Raw genomic sequence first — 17,937 nt, 5'->3', positions numbered from 1 at the left:
TTTTGGCCACTGTCGAAAGCCTCCTAGGTTTGGCCGTGGGTGCCACGGGCAGATGGTAAAAATGATTCATTCAACTCTGCAAAAAAGGAATCCAATGGTAGCATTGGAGAATGCGGGCATCGATCCCGCTACCTCTCGCATGCTAAGCGAGCGCTCTACCACTTGAGCTAATCCCCCAAACCTGTGAAACTTGACGTCAGTTTCACGTCACACCAGGTCACAATTTTCATATACAGTCACAGATGACATTGCTTTTTTTTTTTTTTTTTTTTTTTTAAGTGTGGACTCCGTTTTCCCATACTTGAAGAACATTTAAGGAGTCCACAACGTGATTGGTGACCTACAAATACAGTCGAGCAACTTTCTAGCAAACCCTTTCTATGCACATGGAGAATCAAACCGGGGACAGTGAAAAAACTTGCATAGTTTGTAGAAAAAAGTTGTGATGTAGCACAATCCCAAGGAGAACCGTTGAACTTTTATGGGTTGGTTTGTTTATCGAAAATGCTGAGAGGTCGTGAAGGCCTCCTGGTCTTTTTTTTTCCTCCTTTCTGTGGTTGCTAAACTGTAAGAAGAGAGTAGAGCATGAGCCTTAACACAAAACATTAAAAGAGAATAAATGCAACACCAATGGTGAAAAGCAAGACATGCGTTGGCCGGGAATCGAACCCGGGTCAACTGCTTGGAAGGCAGCTATGCTCACCACTATACCACCAACGCTTTCGGAAGTGTACGTTTTTTTGACATTTTCTGCAATAACACTAAACTTTCTGTTGACAGAAGCATTTGGATGCAATGTAATGATGAAAAGTATAAAACACAACCTTTTAGCAGAGGATGGTTTCGATCCATCGACCTCTGGGTTATGGGCCCAGCACGCTTCCGCTGCGCCACTCTGCTCGTAGTGTTGGATGCTTAGAGTCGAAGTCTAATTACTGTCTGCCTTCTGGTCTGTGTCGTGTAATTTATCAGCCATTTCTTATCTGTTGGCAACTAGATTATTCTTGGTGTTTTGCAATTATTTCTTTGTTTTTTTCTGTTTCCTTTAGTCATATTGTTGAAAATCATTTGAAGAAACGGTGTCTGACCTTGCTTAAGGTGCAGGCAAAAATTGTGGTCCATTGGGTCTCTGTGGCGCAATCGGTTAGCGCGTTCGGCTGTTAACCGAAAGGTTGGTGGTTCGAGTCCACCCAGGGACGTCGCACCCTTTTGCAGTCCACCCAGAGACGTTGCACAGTTGGAGAAGTTTTTGCATTGGTGCTGAGCATCTCTCTCATGTAAAAGCCATTTTGCTGACTATGTTTTGAATTCACGAGGCAAACTGGAGAAAAACTTTCTGTATGAGATAAGATAAACAAAACTTCCTTCGAGCCGGAATTGAACCAGCGACCTAAGGATTGCTAATTTAGAGCTACAGTCCTCCGCTCTACCAGCTGAGCTATCGAAGGATTGTTTTGGCCACTGTCGAAAGCCTCCTAGGTTTGGCCGTGGGTGCCACGGGCAGATGGTAAAAATGATTCATTCAACTCTGCGAAAAAGGAATCCAATGGTAGCATTGGAGAATGCGGGCATCGATCCCGCTACCTCTCGCATGCTAAGCGAGCGCTCTACCACTTGAGCTAATCCCCCAAACCTGTGAAACTTGACGTCAGTTTCACGTCACACCAGGTCACAATTTTCATATACAGTCACAGATGACATTGCTTTTTTTTTTTTTTTTTTTTTTTTTAAGTGTGGACTCCGTTTTCCCATACTTGAAGAACATTTAAGGAGTCCACAACGTGATTGGTGACCTACAAATACAGTCGAGCAACTTTCTAGCAAACCCTTTCTATGCACATGGAGAATCAAACCGGGGACAGTGAAAAAACTTGCATAGTTTGTAGAAAAAAGTTGTGATGTAGCACAATCCCAAGGAGAACCGTTGAACTTTTATGGGTTGGTTTGTTTATCGAAAATGCTGAGAGGTCGTGAAGGCCTCCTGGTCTTTTTTTTTCCTCCTTTCTGTGGTTGCTAAACTGTAAGAAGAGAGTAGAGCATGAGCCTTAACACAAAACATTAAAAGAGAATAAATGCAACACCAATGGTGAAAAGCAAGACATGCGTTGGCCGGGAATCGAACCCGGGTCAACTGCTTGGAAGGCAGCTATGCTCACCACTATACCACCAACGCTTTCGGAAGTGTACGTTTTTTTGACATTTTCTGCAATAACACTAAACTTTCTGTTGACAGAAGCATTTGGATGCAATGTAATGATGAAAAGTATAAAACACAACCTTTTAGCAGAGGATGGTTTCGATCCATCGACCTCTGGGTTATGGGCCCAGCACGCTTCCGCTGCGCCACTCTGCTCGTAGTGTTGGATGCTTAGAGTCGAAGTCTAATTACTGTCTGCCTTCTGGTCTGTGTCGTGTAATTTATCAGCCATTTCTTATCTGTTGGCAACTAGATTATTCTTGGTGTTTTGCAATTATTTCTTTGTTTTTTTCTGTTTCCTTTAGTCATATTGTTGAAAATCATTTGAAGAAACGGTGTCTGACCTTGCTTAAGGTGCAGGCAAAAATTGTGGTCCATTGGGTCTCTGTGGCGCAATCGGTTAGCGCGTTCGGCTGTTAACCGAAAGGTTGGTGGTTCGAGTCCACCCAGGGACGTCGCACCCTTTTGCAGTCCACCCAGAGACGTTGCACAGTTGGAGAAGTTTTTGCATTGGTGCTGAGCATCTCTCTCATGTAAAAGCCATTTTGCTGACTATGTTTTGAATTCACGAGGCAAACTGGAGAAAAACTTTCTGTATGAGATAAGATAAACAAAACTTCCTTCGAGCCGGAATTGAACCAGCGACCTAAGGATTGCTAATTTAGAGCTACAGTCCTCCGCTCTACCAGCTGAGCTATCGAAGGATTGTTTTGGCCACTGTCGAAAGCCTCCTAGGTTTGGCCGTGGGTGCCACGGGCAGATGGTAAAAATGATTCATTCAACTCTGCGAAAAAGGAATCCAATGGTAGCATTGGAGAATGCGGGCATCGATCCCGCTACCTCTCGCATGCTAAGCGAGCGCTCTACCACTTGAGCTAATCCCCCAAACCTGTGAAACTTGACGTCAGTTTCACGTCACACCAGGTCACAATTTTCATATACAGTCACAGATGACATTGCTTTTTTTTTTTTTTTTTTTTTTTTTTAAGTGTGGACTCCGTTTTCCCATACTTGAAGAACATTTAAGGAGTCCACAACGTGATTGGTGACCTACAAATACAGTCGAGCAACTTTCTAGCAAACCCTTTCTATGCACATGGAGAATCAAACCGGGGACAGTGAAAAAACTTGCATAGTTTGTAGAAAAAAGTTGTGATGTAGCACAATCCCAAGGAGAACCGTTGAACTTTTATGGGTTGGTTTGTTTATCGAAAATGCTGAGAGGTCGTGAAGGCCTCCTGGTCTTTTTTTTTCCTCCTTTCTGTGGTTGCTAAACTGTAAGAAGAGAGTAGAGCATGAGCCTTAACACAAAACATTAAAAGAGAATAAATGCAACACCAATGGTGAAAAGCAAGACATGCGTTGGCCGGGAATCGAACCCGGGTCAACTGCTTGGAAGGCAGCTATGCTCACCACTATACCACCAACGCTTTCGGAAGTGTACGTTTTTTTGACATTTTCTGCAATAACACTAAACTTTCTGTTGACAGAAGCATTTGGATGCAATGTAATGATGAAAAGTATAAAACACAACCTTTTAGCAGAGGATGGTTTCGATCCATCGACCTCTGGGTTATGGGCCCAGCACGCTTCCGCTGCGCCACTCTGCTCGTAGTGTTGGATGCTTAGAGTCGAAGTCTAATTACTGTCTGCCTTCTGGTCTGTGTCGTGTAATTTATCAGCCATTTCTTATCTGTTGGCAACTAGATTATTCTTGGTGTTTTGCAATTATTTCTTTGTTTTTTTCTGTTTCCTTTAGTCATATTGTTGAAAATCATTTGAAGAAACGGTGTCTGACCTTGCTTAAGGTGCAGGCAAAAATTGTGGTCCATTGGGTCTCTGTGGCGCAATCGGTTAGCGCGTTCGGCTGTTAACCGAAAGGTTGGTGGTTCGAGTCCACCCAGGGACGTCGCACCCTTTTGCAGTCCACCCAGAGACGTTGCACAGTTGGAGAAGTTTTTGCATTGGTGCTGAGCATCTCTCTCATGTAAAAGCCATTTTGCTGACTATGTTTTGAATTCACGAGGCAAACTGGAGAAAAACTTTCTGTATGAGATAAAATAAACAAAACTTCCTTCGAGCCGGAATTGAACCAGCGACCTAAGGATTGCTAATTTAGAGCTACAGTCCTCCGCTCTACCAGCTGAGCTATCGAAGGATTGTTTTGGCCACTGTCGAAAGCCTCCTAGGTTTGGCCGTGGGTGCCACGGGCAGATGGTAAAAATGATTCATTCAACTCTGCGAAAAAGGAATCCAATGGTAGCATTGGAGAATGCGGGCATCGATCCCGCTACCTCTCGCATGCTAAGCGAGCGCTCTACCACTTGAGCTAATCCCCCAAACCTGTGAAACTTGACGTCAGTTTCACGTCACACCAGGTCACAATTTTCATATACAGTCACAGATGACATTGCTTTTTTTTTTTTTTTTTTTTTAAGTGTGGACTCCGTTTTCCCATACTTGAAGAACATTTAAGGAGTCCACAACGTGATTGGTGACCTACAAATACAGTCGAGCAACTTTCTAGCAAACCCTTTCTATGCACATGGAGAATCAAACCGGGGACAGTGAAAAAACTTGCATAGTTTGTAGAAAAAAGTTGTGATGTAGCACAATCCCAAGGAGAACCGTTGAACTTTTATGGGTTGGTTTGTTTATCGAAAATGCTGAGAGGTCGTGAAGGCCTCCTGGTCTTTTTTTTTCCTCCTTTCTGTGGTTGCTAAACTGTAAGAAGAGAGTAGAGCATGAGCCTTAACACAAAACATTAAAAGAGAATAAATGCAACACCAATGGTGAAAAGCAAGACATGCGTTGGCCGGGAATCGAACCCGGGTCAACTGCTTGGAAGGCAGCTATGCTCACCACTATACCACCAACGCTTTCGGAAGTGTACGTTTTTTTGACATTTTCTGCAATAACACTAAACTTTCTGTTGACAGAAGCATTTGGATGCAATGTAATGATGAAAAGTATAAAACACAACCTTTTAGCAGAGGATGGTTTCGATCCATCGACCTCTGGGTTATGGGCCCAGCACGCTTCCGCTGCGCCACTCTGCTCGTAGTGTTGGATGCTTAGAGTCGAAGTCTAATTACTGTCTGCCTTCTGGTCTGTGTCGTGTAATTTATCAGCCATTTCTTATCTGTTGGCAACTAGATTATTCTTGGTGTTTTGCAATTATTTCTTTGTTTTTTTCTGTTTCCTTTAGTCATATTGTTGAAAATCATTTGAAGAAACGGTGTCTGACCTTGCTTAAGGTGCAGGCAAAAATTGTGGTCCATTGGGTCTCTGTGGCGCAATCGGTTAGCGCGTTCGGCTGTTAACCGAAAGGTTGGTGGTTCGAGTCCACCCAGGGACGTCGCACCCTTTTGCAGTCCACCCAGAGACGTTGCACAGTTGGAGAAGTTTTTGCATTGGTGCTGAGCATCTCTCTCATGTAAAAGCCATTTTGCTGACTATGTTTTGAATTCACGAGGCAAACTGGAGAAAAACTTTCTGTATGAGATAAGATAAACAAAACTTCCTTCGAGCCGGAATTGAACCAGCGACCTAAGGATTGCTAATTTAGAGCTACAGTCCTCCGCTCTACCAGCTGAGCTATCGAAGGATTGTTTTGGCCACTGTCGAAAGCCTCCTAGGTTTGGCCGTGGGTGCCACGGGCAGATGGTAAAAATGATTCATTCAACTCTGCGAAAAAGGAATCCAATGGTAGCATTGGAGAATGCGGGCATCGATCCCGCTACCTCTCGCATGCTAAGCGAGCGCTCTACCACTTGAGCTAATCCCCCAAACCTGTGAAACTTGACGTCAGTTTCACGTCACACCAGGTCACAATTTTCATATACAGTCACAGATGACATTGCTTTTTTTTTTTTTTTTTTTTTTTTTTAAGTGTGGACTCCGTTTTCCCATACTTGAAGAACATTTAAGGAGTCCACAACGTGATTGGTGACCTACAAATACAGTCGAGCAACTTTCTAGCAAACCCTTTCTATGCACATGGAGAATCAAACCGGGGACAGTGAAAAAACTTGCATAGTTTGTAGAAAAAAGTTGTGATGTAGCACAATCCCAAGGAGAACCGTTGAACTTTTATGGGTTGGTTTGTTTATCGAAAATGCTGAGAGGTCGTGAAGGCCTCCTGGTCTTTTTTTTTCCTCCTTTCTGTGGTTGCTAAACTGTAAGAAGAGAGTAGAGCATGAGCCTTAACACAAAACATTAAAAGAGAATAAATGCAACACCAATGGTGAAAAGCAAGACATGCGTTGGCCGGGAATCGAACCCGGGTCAACTGCTTGGAAGGCAGCTATGCTCACCACTATACCACCAACGCTTTCGGAAGTGTACGTTTTTTTGACATTTTCTGCAATAACACTAAACTTTCTGTTGACAGAAGCATTTGGATGCAATGTAATGATGAAAAGTATAAAACACAACCTTTTAGCAGAGGATGGTTTCGATCCATCGACCTCTGGGTTATGGGCCCAGCACGCTTCCGCTGCGCCACTCTGCTCGTAGTGTTGGATGCTTAGAGTCGAAGTCTAATTACTGTCTGCCTTCTGGTCTGTGTCGTGTAATTTATCAGCCATTTCTTATCTGTTGGCAACTAGATTATTCTTGGTGTTTTGCAATTATTTCTTTGTTTTTTTCTGTTTCCTTTAGTCATATTGTTGAAAATCATTTGAAGAAACGGTGTCTGACCTTGCTTAAGGTGCAGGCAAAAATTGTGGTCCATTGGGTCTCTGTGGCGCAATCGGTTAGCGCGTTCGGCTGTTAACCGAAAGGTTGGTGGTTCGAGTCCACCCAGGGACGTCGCACCCTTTTGCAGTCCACCCAGAGACGTTGCACAGTTGGAGAAGTTTTTGCATTGGTGCTGAGCATCTCTCTCATGTAAAAGCCATTTTGCTGACTATGTTTTGAATTCACGAGGCAAACTGGAGAAAAACTTTCTGTATGAGATAAAATAAACAAAACTTCCTTCGAGCCGGAATTGAACCAGCGACCTAAGGATTGCTAATTTAGAGCTACAGTCCTCCGCTCTACCAGCTGAGCTATCGAAGGATTGTTTTGGCCACTGTCGAAAGCCTCCTAGGTTTGGCCGTGGGTGCCACGGGCAGATGGTAAAAATGATTCATTCAACTCTGCGAAAAAGGAATCCAATGGTAGCATTGGAGAATGCGGGCATCGATCCCGCTACCTCTCGCATGCTAAGCGAGCGCTCTACCACTTGAGCTAATCCCCCAAACCTGTGAAACTTGACGTCAGTTTCACGTCACACCAGGTCACAATTTTCATATACAGTCACAGATGACATTGCTTTTTTTTTTTTTTTTTTTTTAAGTGTGGACTCCGTTTTCCCATACTTGAAGAACATTTAAGGAGTCCACAACGTGATTGGTGACCTACAAATACAGTCGAGCAACTTTCTAGCAAACCCTTTCTATGCACATGGAGAATCAAACCGGGGACAGTGAAAAAACTTGCATAGTTTGTAGAAAAAAGTTGTGATGTAGCACAATCCCAAGGAGAACCGTTGAACTTTTATGGGTTGGTTTGTTTATCGAAAATGCTGAGAGGTCGTGAAGGCCTCCTGGTCTTTTTTTTTCCTCCTTTCTGTGGTTGCTAAACTGTAAGAAGAGAGTAGAGCATGAGCCTTAACACAAAACATTAAAAGAGAATAAATGCAACACCAATGGTGAAAAGCAAGACATGCGTTGGCCGGGAATCGAACCCGGGTCAACTGCTTGGAAGGCAGCTATGCTCACCACTATACCACCAACGCTTTCGGAAGTGTACGTTTTTTTGACATTTTCTGCAATAACACTAAACTTTCTGTTGACAGAAGCATTTGGATGCAATGTAATGATGAAAAGTATAAAACACAACCTTTTAGCAGAGGATGGTTTCGATCCATCGACCTCTGGGTTATGGGCCCAGCACGCTTCCGCTGCGCCACTCTGCTCGTAGTGTTGGATGCTTAGAGTCGAAGTCTAATTACTGTCTGCCTTCTGGTCTGTGTCGTGTAATTTATCAGCCATTTCTTATCTGTTGGCAACTAGATTATTCTTGGTGTTTTGCAATTATTTCTTTGTTTTTTTCTGTTTCCTTTAGTCATATTGTTGAAAATCATTTGAAGAAACGGTGTCTGACCTTGCTTAAGGTGCAGGCAAAAATTGTGGTCCATTGGGTCTCTGTGGCGCAATCGGTTAGCGCGTTCGGCTGTTAACCGAAAGGTTGGTGGTTCGAGTCCACCCAGGGACGTCGCACCCTTTTGCAGTCCACCCAGAGACGTTGCACAGTTGGAGAAGTTTTTGCATTGGTGCTGAGCATCTCTCTCATGTAAAAGCCATTTTGCTGACTATGTTTTGAATTCACGAGGCAAACTGGAGAAAAACTTTCTGTATGAGATAAAATAAACAAAACTTCCTTCGAGCCGGAATTGAACCAGCGACCTAAGGATTGCTAATTTAGAGCTACAGTCCTCCGCTCTACCAGCTGAGCTATCGAAGGATTGTTTTGGCCACTGTCGAAAGCCTCCTAGGTTTGGCCGTGGGTGCCACGGGCAGATGGTAAAAATGATTCATTCAACTCTGCGAAAAAGGAATCCAATGGTAGCATTGGAGAATGCGGGCATCGATCCCGCTACCTCTCGCATGCTAAGCGAGCGCTCTACCACTTGAGCTAATCCCCCAAACCTGTGAAACTTGACGTCAGTTTCACGTCACACCAGGTCACAATTTTCATATACAGTCACAGATGACATTGCTTTTTTTTTTTTTTTTTTTTTTTTTTTAAGTGTGGACTCCGTTTTCCCATACTTGAAGAACATTTAAGGAGTCCACAACGTGATTGGTGACCTACAAATACAGTCGAGCAACTTTCTAGCAAACCCTTTCTATGCACATGGAGAATCAAACCGGGGACAGTGAAAAAACTTGCATAGTTTGTAGAAAAAAGTTGTGATGTAGCACAATCCCAAGGAGAACCGTTGAACTTTTATGGGTTGGTTTGTTTATCGAAAATGCTGAGAGGTCGTGAAGGCCTCCTGGTCTTTTTTTTTCCTCCTTTCTGTGGTTGCTAAACTGTAAGAAGAGAGTAGAGCATGAGCCTTAACACAAAACATTAAAAGAGAATAAATGCAACACCAATGGTGAAAAGCAAGACATGCGTTGGCCGGGAATCGAACCCGGGTCAACTGCTTGGAAGGCAGCTATGCTCACCACTATACCACCAACGCTTTCGGAAGTGTACGTTTTTTTGACATTTTCTGCAATAACACTAAACTTTCTGTTGACAGAAGCATTTGGATGCAATGTAATGATGAAAAGTATAAAACACAACCTTTTAGCAGAGGATGGTTTCGATCCATCGACCTCTGGGTTATGGGCCCAGCACGCTTCCGCTGCGCCACTCTGCTCGTAGTGTTGGATGCTTAGAGTCGAAGTCTAATTACTGTCTGCCTTCTGGTCTGTGTCGTGTAATTTATCAGCCATTTCTTATCTGTTGGCAACTAGATTATTCTTGGTGTTTTGCAATTATTTCTTTGTTTTTTTCTGTTTCCTTTAGTCATATTGTTGAAAATCATTTGAAGAAACGGTGTCTGACCTTGCTTAAGGTGCAGGCAAAAATTGTGGTCCATTGGGTCTCTGTGGCGCAATCGGTTAGCGCGTTCGGCTGTTAACCGAAAGGTTGGTGGTTCGAGTCCACCCAGGGACGTCGCACCCTTTTGCAGTCCACCCAGAGACGTTGCACAGTTGGAGAAGTTTTTGCATTGGTGCTGAGCATCTCTCTCATGTAAAAGCCATTTTGCTGACTATGTTTTGAATTCACGAGGCAAACTGGAGAAAAACTTTCTGTATGAGATAAGATAAACAAAACTTCCTTCGAGCCGGAATTGAACCAGCGACCTAAGGATTGCTAATTTAGAGCTACAGTCCTCCGCTCTACCAGCTGAGCTATCGAAGGATTGTTTTGGCCACTGTCGAAAGCCTCCTAGGTTTGGCCGTGGGTGCCACGGGCAGATGGTAAAAATGATTCATTCAACTCTGCGAAAAAGGAATCCAATGGTAGCATTGGAGAATGCGGGCATCGATCCCGCTACCTCTCGCATGCTAAGCGAGCGCTCTACCACTTGAGCTAATCCCCCAAACCTGTGAAACTTGACGTCAGTTTCACGTCACACCAGGTCACAATTTTCATATACAGTCACAGATGACATTGCTTTTTTTTTTTTTTTTTTTTTAAGTGTGGACTCCGTTTTCCCATACTTGAAGAACATTTAAGGAGTCCACAACGTGATTGGTGACCTACAAATACAGTCGAGCAACTTTCTAGCAAACCCTTTCTATGCACATGGAGAATCAAACCGGGGACAGTGAAAAAACTTGCATAGTTTGTAGAAAAAAGTTGTGATGTAGCACAATCCCAAGGAGAACCGTTGAACTTTTATGGGTTGGTTTGTTTATCGAAAATGCTGAGAGGTCGTGAAGGCCTCCTGGTCTTTTTTTTTCCTCCTTTCTGTGGTTGCTAAACTGTAAGAAGAGAGTAGAGCATGAGCCTTAACACAAAACATTAAAAGAGAATAAATGCAACACCAATGGTGAAAAGCAAGACATGCGTTGGCCGGGAATCGAACCCGGGTCAACTGCTTGGAAGGCAGCTATGCTCACCACTATACCACCAACGCTTTCGGAAGTGTACGTTTTTTTGACATTTTCTGCAATAACACTAAACTTTCTGTTGACAGAAGCATTTGGATGCAATGTAATGATGAAAAGTATAAAACACAACCTTTTAGCAGAGGATGGTTTCGATCCATCGACCTCTGGGTTATGGGCCCAGCACGCTTCCGCTGCGCCACTCTGCTCGTAGTGTTGGATGCTTAGAGTCGAAGTCTAATTACTGTCTGCCTTCTGGTCTGTGTCGTGTAATTTATCAGCCATTTCTTATCTGTTGGCAACTAGATTATTCTTGGTGTTTTGCAATTATTTCTTTGTTTTTTTCTGTTTCCTTTAGTCATATTGTTGAAAATCATTTGAAGAAACGGTGTCTGACCTTGCTTAAGGTGCAGGCAAAAATTGTGGTCCATTGGGTCTCTGTGGCGCAATCGGTTAGCGCGTTCGGCTGTTAACCGAAAGGTTGGTGGTTCGAGTCCACCCAGGGACGTCGCACCCTTTTGCAGTCCACCCAGAGACGTTGCACAGTTGGAGAAGTTTTTGCATTGGTGCTGAGCATCTCTCTCATGTAAAAGCCATTTTGCTGACTATGTTTTGAATTCACGAGGCAAACTGGAGAAAAACTTTCTGTATGAGATAAGATAAACAAAACTTCCTTCGAGCCGGAATTGAACCAGCGACCTAAGGATTGCTAATTTAGAGCTACAGTCCTCCGCTCTACCAGCTGAGCTATCGAAGGATTGTTTTGGCCACTGTCGAAAGCCTCCTAGGTTTGGCCGTGGGTGCCACGGGCAGATGGTAAAAATGATTCATTCAACTCTGCGAAAAAGGAATCCAATGGTAGCATTGGAGAATGCGGGCATCGATCCCGCTACCTCTCGCATGCTAAGCGAGCGCTCTTCCACTTGAGCTAATCCCCCAAACCTGTGAAACTTGACGTCAGTTTCACGTCACACCAGGTCACAATTTTCATATACAGTCACAGATGACATTGCTTTTTTTTTTTTTTTTTTTTTTTTAAGTGTGGACTCCGTTTTCCCATACTTGAAGAACATTTAAGGAGTCCACAACGTGATTGGTGACCTACAAATACAGTCGAGCAACTTTCTAGCAAACCCTTTCTATGCACATGGAGAATCAAACCGGGGACAGTGAAAAAACTTGCATAGTTTGTAGAAAAAAGTTGTGATGTAGCACAATCCCAAGGAGAACCGTTGAACTTTTATGGGTTGGTTTGTTTATCGAAAATGCTGAGAGGTCGTGAAGGCCTCCTGGTCTTTTTTTTTCCTCCTTTCTGTGGTTGCTAAACTGTAAGAAGAGAGTAGAGCATGAGCCTTAACACAAAACATTAAAAGAGAATAAATGCAACACCAATGGTGAAAAGCAAGACATGCGTTGGCCGGGAATCGAACCCGGGTCAACTGCTTGGAAGGCAGCTATGCTCACCACTATACCACCAACGCTTTCGGAAGTGTACGTTTTTTTGACATTTTCTGCAATAACACTAAACTTTCTGTTGACAGAAGCATTTGGATGCAATGTAATGATGAAAAGTATAAAACACAACCTTTTAGCAGAGGATGGTTTCGATCCATCGACCTCTGGGTTATGGGCCCAGCACGCTTCCGCTGCGCCACTCTGCTCGTAGTGTTGGATGCTTAGAGTCGAAGTCTAATTACTGTCTGCCTTCTGGTCTGTGTCGTGTAATTTATCAGCCATTTCTTATCTGTTGGCAACTAGATTATTCTTGGTGTTTTGCAATTATTTCTTTGTTTTTTTCTGTTTCCTTTAGTCATATTGTTGAAAATCATTTGAAGAAACGGTGTCTGACCTTGCTTAAGGTGCAGGCAAAAATTGTGGTCCATTGGGTCTCTGTGGCGCAATCGGTTAGCGCGTTTGGCTGTTAACCGAAAGGTTGGTGGTTCGAGTCCACCCAGGGACGTCGCACCCTTTTGCAGTCCACCCAGAGACGTTGCACAGTTGGAGAAGTTTTTGCATTGGTGCTGAGCATCTCTCTCATGTAAAAGCCATTTTGCTGACTATGTTTTGAATTCACGAGGCAAACTGGAGAAAAACTTTCTGTATGAGATAAAATAAACAAAACTTCCTTCGAGCCGGAATTGAACCAGCGACCTAAGGATTGCTAATTTAGAGCTACAGTCCTCCGCTCTACCAGCTGAGCTATCGAAGGATTGTTTTGGCCACTGTCGAAAGCCTCCTAGGTTTGGCCGTGGGTGCCACGGGCAGATGGTAAAAATGATTCATTCAACTCTGCGAAAAAGGAATCCAATGGTAGCATTGGAGAATGCGGGCATCGATCCCGCTACCTCTCGCATGCTAAGCGAGCGCTCTACCACTTGAGCTAATCCCCCAAACCTGTGAAACTTGACGTCAGTTTCACGTCACACCAGGTCACAATTTTCATATACAGTCACAGATGACATTGCTTTTTTTTTTTTTTTTTTTTTAAGTGTGGACTCCGTTTTCCCATACTTGAAGAACATTTAAGGAGTCCACAACGTGATTGGTGACCTACAAATACAGTCGAGCAACTTTCTAGCAAACCCTTTCTATGCACATGGAGAATCAAACCGGGGACAGTGAAAAAACTTGCATAGTTTGTAGAAAAAAGTTGTGATGTAGCACAATCCCAAGGAGAACCGTTGAACTTTTATGGGTTGGTTTGTTTATCGAAAATGCTGAGAGGTCGTGAAGGCCTCCTGGTCTTTTTTTTTCCTCCTTTCTGTGGTTGCTAAACTGTAAGAAGAGAGTAGAGCATGAGCCTTAACACAAAACATTAAAAGAGAATAAATGCAACACCAATGGTGAAAAGCAAGACATGCGTTGGCCGGGAATCGAACCCGGGTCAACTGCTTGGAAGGCAGCTATGCTCACCACTATACCACCAACGCTTTCGGAAGTGTACGTTTTTTTGACATTTTCTGCAATAACACTAAACTTTCTGTTGACAGAAGCATTTGGATGCAATGTAATGATGAAAAGTATAAAACACAACCTTTTAGCAGAGGATGGTTTCGATCCATCGACCTCTGGGTTATGGGCCCAGCACGCTTCCGCTGCGCCACTCTGCTCGTAGTGTTGGATGCTTAGAGTCGAAGTCTAATTACTGTCTGCCTTCTGGTCTGTGTCGTGTAATTTATCAGCCATTTCTTATCTGTTGGCAACTAGATTATTCTTGGTGTTTTGCAATTATTTCTTTGTTTTTTTCTGTTTCCTTTAGTCATATTGTTGAAAATCATTTGAAGAAACGGTGTCTGACCTTGCTTAAGGTGCAGGCAAAAATTGTGGTCCATTGGGTCTCTGTGGCGCAATCGGTTAGCGCGTTCGGCTGTTAACCGAAAGGTTGGTGGTTCGAGTCCACCCAGGGACGTCGCACCCTTTTGCAGTCCACCCAGAGACGTTGCACAGTTGGAGAAGTTTTTGCATTGGTGCTGAGCATCTCTCTCATGTAAAAGCCATTTTGCTGACTATGTTTTGAATTCACGAGGCAAACTGGAGAAAAACTTTCTGTATGAGATAAGATAAACAAAACTTCCTTCGAGCCGGAATTGAACCAGCGACCTAAGGATTGCTAATTTAGAGCTACAGTCCTCCGCTCTACCAGCTGAGCTATCGAAGGATTGTTTTGGCCACTGTCGAAAGCCTCCTAGGTTTGGCCGTGGGTGCCACGGGCAGATGGTAAAAATGATTCATTCAACTCTGCGAAAAAGGAATCCAATGGTAGCATTGGAGAATGCGGGCATCGATCCCGCTACCTCTCGCATGCTAAGCGAGCGCTCTACCACTTGAGCTAATCCCCCAAACCTGTGAAACTTGACGTCAGTTTCACGTCACACCAGGTCACAATTTTCATATACAGTCACAGATGACATTGCTTTTTTTTTTTTTTTTTTTTTAAGTGTGGACTCCGTTTTCCCATACTTGAAGAACATTTAAGGAGTCCACAACGTGATTGGTGACCTACAAATACAGTCGAGCAACTTTCTAGCAAACCCTTTCTATGCACATGGAGAATCAAACCGGGGACAGTGAAAAAACTTGCATAGTTTGTAGAAAAAAGTTGTGATGTAGCACAATCCCAAGGAGAACCGTTGAACTTTTATGGGTTGGTTTGTTTATCGAAAATGCTGAGAGGTCGTGAAGGCCTCCTGGTCTTTTTTTTTCCTCCTTTCTGTGGTTGCTAAACTGTAAGAAGAGAGTAGAGCATGAGCCTTAACACAAAACATTAAAAGAGAATAAATGCAACACCAATGGTGAAAAGCAAGACATGCGTTGGCCGGGAATCGAACCCGGGTCAACTGCTTGGAAGGCAGCTATGCTCACCACTATACCACCAACGCTTTCGGAAGTGTACGTTTTTTTGACATTTTCTGCAATAACACTAAACTTTCTGTTGACAGAAGCATTTGGATGCAATGTAATGATGAAAAGTATAAAACACAACCTTTTAGCAGAGGATGGTTTCGATCCATCGACCTCTGGGTTATGGGCCCAGCACGCTTCCGCTGCGCCACTCTGCTCGTAGTGTTGGATGCTTAGAGTCGAAGTCTAATTACTGTCTGCCTTCTGGTCTGTGTCGTGTAATTTATCAGCCATTTCTTATCTGTTGGCAACTAGATTATTCTTGGTGTTTTGCAATTATTTCTTTGTTTTTTTCTGTTTCCTTTAGTCATATTGTTGAAAATCATTTGAAGAAACGGTGTCTGACCTTGCTTAAGGTGCAGGCAAAAATTGTGGTCCATTGGGTCTCTGTGGCGCAATCGGTTAGCGCGTTCGGCTGTTAACCGAAAGGTTGGTGGTTCGAGTCCACCCAGGGACGTCGCACCCTTTTGCAGTCCACCCAGAGACGTTGCACAGTTGGAGAAGTTTTTGCATTGGTGCTGAGCATCTCTCTCATGTAAAAGCCATTTTGCTGACTATGTTTTGAATTCACGAGGCAAACTGGAGAAAAACTTTCTGTATGAGATAAGATAAACAAAACTTCCTTCGAGCCGGAATTGAACCAGCGACCTAAGGATTGCTAATTTAGAGCTACAGTCCTCCGCTCTACCAGCTGAGCTATCGAAGGATTGTTTTGGCCACTGTCGAAAGCCTCCTAGGTTTGGCCGTGGGTGCCACGGGCAGATGGTAAAAATGATTCATTCAACTCTGCGAAAAAGGAATCCAATGGTAGCATTGGAGAATGCGGGCATCGATCCCGCTACCTCTCGCATGCTAAGCGAGCGCTCTTCCACTTGAGCTAATCCCCCAAACCTGTGAAACTTGACGTCAGTTTCACGTCACACCAGGTCACAATTTTCATATACAGTCACAGATGACATTGCTTTTTTTTTTTTTTTTTTTTTTTTAAGTGTGGACTCCGTTTTCCCATACTTGAAGAACATTTAAGGAGTCCACAACGTGATTGGTGACCTACAAATACAGTCGAGCAACTTTCTAGCAAACCCTTTCTATGCACATGGAGAATCAAACCGGGGACAGTGAAAAAACTTGCATAGTTTGTAGAAAAAAGTTGTGATGTAGCACAATCCCAAGGAGAACCGTTGAACTTTTATGGGTTGGTTTGTTTATCGAAAATGCTGAGAGGTCGTGAAGGCCTCCTGGTCTTTTTTTTTCCTCCTTTCTGTGGTTGCTAAACTGTAAGAAGAGAGTAGAGCATGAGCCTTAACACAAAACATTAAAAGAGAATAAATGCAACACCAATGGTGAAAAGCAAGACATGCGTTGGCCGGGAATCGAACCCGGGTCAACTGCTTGGAAGGCAGCTATGCTCACCACTATACCACCAACGCTTTCGGAAGTGTACGTTTTTTTGACATTTTCTGCAATAACACTAAACTTTCTGTTGACAGAAGCATTTGGATGCAATGTAATGATGAAAAGTATAAAACACAACCTTTTAGCAGAGGATGGTTTCGATCCATCGACCTCTGGGTTATGGGCCCAGCACGCTTCCGCTGCGCCACTCTGCTCGTAGTGTTGGATGCTTAGAGTCGAAGTCTAATTACTGTCTGCCTTCTGGTCTGTGTCGTGTAATTTATCAGCCATTTCTTATCTGTTGGCAACTAGATTATTCTTGGTGTTTTGCAATTATTTCTTTGTTTTTTTCTGTTTCCTTTAGTCATATTGTTGAAAATCATTTGAAGAAACGGTGTCTGACCTTGCTTAAGGTGCAGGCAAAAATTGTGGTCCATTGGGTCTCTGTGGCGCAATCGGTTAGCGCGTTTGGCTGTTAACCGAAAGGTTGGTGGTTCGAGTCCACCCAGGGACGTCGCACCCTTTTGCAGTCCACCCAGAGACGTTGCACAGTTGGAGAAGTTTTTGCATTGGTGCTGAGCATCTCTCTCATGTAAAAGCCATTTTGCTGACTATGTTTTGAATTCACGAGGCAAACTGGAGAAAAACTTTCTGTATGAGATAAAATAAACAAAACTTCCTTCGAGCCGGAATTGAACCAGCGACCTAAGGATTGCTAATTTAGAGCTACAGTCCTCCGCTCTACCAGCTGAGCTATCGAAGGATTGTTTTGGCCACTGTCGAAAGCCTCCTAGGTTTGGCCGTGGGTGCCACGGGCAGATGGTAAAAATGATTCATTCAACTCTGCGAAAAAGGAATCCAATGGTAGCATTGGAGAATGCGGGCATCGATCCCGCTACCTCTCGCATGCTAAGCGAGCGCTCTACCACTTGAGCTAATCCCCCAAACCTGTGAAACTTGACGTCAGTTTCACGTCACACCAGGTCACAATTTTCATATACAGTCACAGATGACATTGCTTTTTTTTTTTTTTTTTTTTTAAGTGTGGACTCCGTTTTCCCATACTTGAAGAACATTTAAGGAGTCCACAACGTGATTGGTGACCTACAAATACAGTCGAGCAACTTTCTAGCAAACCCTTTCTATGCACATGGAGAATCAAACCGGGGACAGTGAAAAAACTTGCATAGTTTGTAGAAAAAAGTTGTGATGTAGCACAATCCCAAGGAGAACCGTTGAACTTTTATGGGTTGGTTTGTTTATCGAAAATGCTGAGAGGTCGTGAAG

At 43.6% G+C, this 17,937-nt stretch overlaps 10 non-coding genes across 10 annotated transcripts; all 10 read left to right on the top strand.

Annotated features, from left to right (window-relative positions):
- The first annotated feature begins 1,125 nt into the window (after positions 1-1,125).
- Positions 1,126-1,199, top strand: TRNAN-GUU (transfer RNA asparagine (anticodon GUU)). The gene has a single exon. It is a non-coding gene; the product is annotated as a tRNA-Asn (tRNA).
- Positions 1,200-2,578: 1,379 nt separating this feature from the next.
- On the top strand, positions 2,579-2,652 carry TRNAN-GUU (transfer RNA asparagine (anticodon GUU)). Its single transcript has one exon. It is a non-coding gene; the product is annotated as a tRNA-Asn (tRNA).
- A 1,380-nt stretch (positions 2,653-4,032) lies between these two features.
- On the top strand, positions 4,033-4,106 carry TRNAN-GUU (transfer RNA asparagine (anticodon GUU)). The gene has a single exon. It is a non-coding gene; the product is annotated as a tRNA-Asn (tRNA).
- A 1,375-nt stretch (positions 4,107-5,481) lies between these two features.
- On the top strand, positions 5,482-5,555 carry TRNAN-GUU (transfer RNA asparagine (anticodon GUU)). The gene has a single exon. It is a non-coding gene; the product is annotated as a tRNA-Asn (tRNA).
- A 1,380-nt stretch (positions 5,556-6,935) lies between these two features.
- On the top strand, positions 6,936-7,009 carry TRNAN-GUU (transfer RNA asparagine (anticodon GUU)). The gene has a single exon. It is a non-coding gene; the product is annotated as a tRNA-Asn (tRNA).
- A 1,375-nt stretch (positions 7,010-8,384) lies between these two features.
- On the top strand, positions 8,385-8,458 carry TRNAN-GUU (transfer RNA asparagine (anticodon GUU)). The gene has a single exon. It is a non-coding gene; the product is annotated as a tRNA-Asn (tRNA).
- A 1,381-nt stretch (positions 8,459-9,839) lies between these two features.
- Positions 9,840-9,913, top strand: TRNAN-GUU (transfer RNA asparagine (anticodon GUU)). Its single transcript has one exon. It is a non-coding gene; the product is annotated as a tRNA-Asn (tRNA).
- Positions 9,914-11,288: 1,375 nt separating this feature from the next.
- TRNAN-GUU (transfer RNA asparagine (anticodon GUU)) lies at positions 11,289-11,362 on the top strand. The gene has a single exon. It is a non-coding gene; the product is annotated as a tRNA-Asn (tRNA).
- A 2,827-nt stretch (positions 11,363-14,189) lies between these two features.
- On the top strand, positions 14,190-14,263 carry TRNAN-GUU (transfer RNA asparagine (anticodon GUU)). The gene has a single exon. It is a non-coding gene; the product is annotated as a tRNA-Asn (tRNA).
- A 1,375-nt stretch (positions 14,264-15,638) lies between these two features.
- On the top strand, positions 15,639-15,712 carry TRNAN-GUU (transfer RNA asparagine (anticodon GUU)). The gene has a single exon. It is a non-coding gene; the product is annotated as a tRNA-Asn (tRNA).
- Positions 15,713-17,937: the final 2,225 nt, after the last annotated feature.

The sequence above is a fragment of the Ranitomeya variabilis genome, chromosome 2, assembly GCF_051348905.1.
Source record: "Ranitomeya variabilis isolate aRanVar5 chromosome 2, aRanVar5.hap1, whole genome shotgun sequence".
In the NCBI taxonomy this organism is placed as follows: Eukaryota; Metazoa; Chordata; class Amphibia; order Anura; family Dendrobatidae; genus Ranitomeya; species Ranitomeya variabilis.
This window is presented reverse-complemented; position numbering and strand designations above follow the sequence as displayed.